This window comes from Rhinopithecus roxellana, chromosome 11, assembly GCF_007565055.1.
Source record: "Rhinopithecus roxellana isolate Shanxi Qingling chromosome 11, ASM756505v1, whole genome shotgun sequence".
Classification (NCBI taxonomy): domain Eukaryota; kingdom Metazoa; phylum Chordata; class Mammalia; order Primates; family Cercopithecidae; genus Rhinopithecus; species Rhinopithecus roxellana.
Genome location: NC_044559.1, coordinates 26,486,612 through 26,489,035, shown reverse-complemented (window position 1 = coordinate 26,489,035; position 2,424 = coordinate 26,486,612).

Here is a 2,424-nt window from a genome sequence, read left to right as displayed (position 1 = left end):
ATGATCTTACATAAATCTTCTGGTTGACCTGCTGCAGATTCTCCATCCGTACTTGATGCTTTATTTTGTATTTTTTGTTATAGAAATGGCTTATTTTATTCAACCTCATGCACCAACCTCTACCAGATTTCAACATTTTCTCTGCAGCATCCTCACCTCTACGCGCCTTCATACAGTTGAAGAGAGGTAAGGTCTTCTTCTGGATTAGGCTTTGGCTTAAGGGAATGTTGTGGCTGGTTCATCTTCTGTCCACATCATTAAAACTTTCTTCTTAGCACCAATAAAACTTGTTTTGCATTCTAACCATTTTGTATTCAACTGGAGTAGCATTACAGATTCCTTAAAGAACTTTTCCTTTGCATTCACAACTTGGCTAATAATTAACAATAGACCTAGCTTTCAACCTACCTCAGCCTTCAACATGCATTCCTCAATAAGCTTAATCATGTGTAGCTTTTGTGCTTAAATGAAAGATATGCTATTCTTTTTCATGTGAACATTGAGGCCACTGGAGGGTTACAATTTGACCTAGTTTTCACATTCTTGTGTCTTAGGGTATACGAAGGCCTGAACAGAGGGAAAGAGATAGGGGAACCACCTGTCACTGAAGGAGTCAGAAGACACACAATTATCTATTGCATCCACTGTCTTATATGGGCACAGTTTAGGGTATCCCAAAACAAGTATAGCAGTAACATCAAGATTACAGATCTGGTAGACCTCTGGTTGAGGACCCTAGGCTGCTTCCACTCATGGCAAAAGGGGATGTGGAGTTAGCATGCACTGAGGTCAGATGGTGAGAGAGGAAAGTAATGGGAGGAGGAGTAAGGCGTGAGGCTCTTTTTAACAAGCAGCCATTAAGAAAAGTAATAAAGCAAGAATTAACTTACTACTGCAGGCAGAGCACCAAGCCACTCATGATGGATCTGTCCCAATGACCATAACAACTCCACTAGGCCCGAATTCCTACATTGAGAACTCAGCATATGGTTTAGAGGGTCAAATATCCCAATTACAGCATTCTGACCCCGGTCAACGAACTTCACACCCTTCTTCCAGGCAAAATGTAACCATTTCATCCCAATAGTCCCCAAAAGTTTTAACTTGGTCCAGCACCAACTTAAAATTCCAAAGTACAAAAGTTCATCTCAGACTCAAGGCAAGTTCCTGCCAGTCATGAGCCTGTGAAGTCAAATACAAGTTATTTACTTTTGAAGTAGAACATTGTTATCAGTTGTGAGTAAACATTCCTTTTCCAGAAGATAAAAAAATTAACACAAACAAAACAAAATGGAAAAAAAAAATGGTGTGGGTAAGGTCAGGAGAAACAGGACCTGTGGAAACCAGAATCCCAGCAAGGCAGACATTAAACCTTATAGCTCCAAGATAATTTCCGGTGACTTTGTGTCCTGCATCCTGGGCACATTGGTGCAAGCAGCCAGCTCTCAAGCATTTGGGCAGCACTTTCTCCATGGTTTTGCTGGGCACAGCCCACATGGCTACTCTTACAGGTTGGAGTTCTATTCCTGTGAGACTTTTCCAGGCAGAAGTTTCAAGCTGCCAAAGGGTCTGTGATTCTGGGATGTGGAGGGCTGTGGTCCTGCTCCCACATCTCCACTAGGCAGAAACCCCATGGTGAATTCTGACCTCACATTTCTGCTTAGCATTGCCCAAGTAGAGACTGGGTGGGGCCTCCACCCCTGCATTAGGCTTCTGCCTGGCTCGGTGAAGCTGCCAAATCTCAACTACTCTTGTGCCACAGAGATATCTGATTTGAAGCTCCCCTCCTCTTTTTTTTTCCTACTCAGAATTCCCTCCAATGACCAGGTATGAGGCCTCTGGCTTCAGAAGACTCAAAGGACTAAGTGGCTGCTATGTGGGGGACTTCTGCCTGAAGAGTGTGGGTTCGTGGGGTTGACAAGAATTCAAAAATTTTCCCAGATTGTATACAATCTGGCTGAATGAGAAACTGATCTCAGGAGGCCAGGAGAATGCTCAGTAGTATAGGAGATAGAGAGAAGTTTAATTGGCTCACGGTTCTTCAGGCTGCGTAGGATGCATGGCTGGGTAAGTGTCAGGAAACTTACAGCCATGATGGAAGGCAAGGGGAAGGAGACACATCTTCCTGTGGCCAGAGCAGGAGGAAGAGAGTGAAGGGGAGATGCTACACATCTTTAAACAACCAGATTTCATGAGAACTCACTATCACCAGAACAGCAAGGGTAAAGACTACCCCTATGATCCAATTACCTCCCACCAGCCAGATCCTTCTTCCAATACTGAAGATTACCATTGACATAATATTTGGGTGGGGACACAGATCCAAACCATATCAGACCTTTTGTTTAGAAAAATCATGAAGGAAAATGTGTCAAATGATAAGTATCCTGTAATGAAAAAACTACAGATCATTTTTGTTTTGTA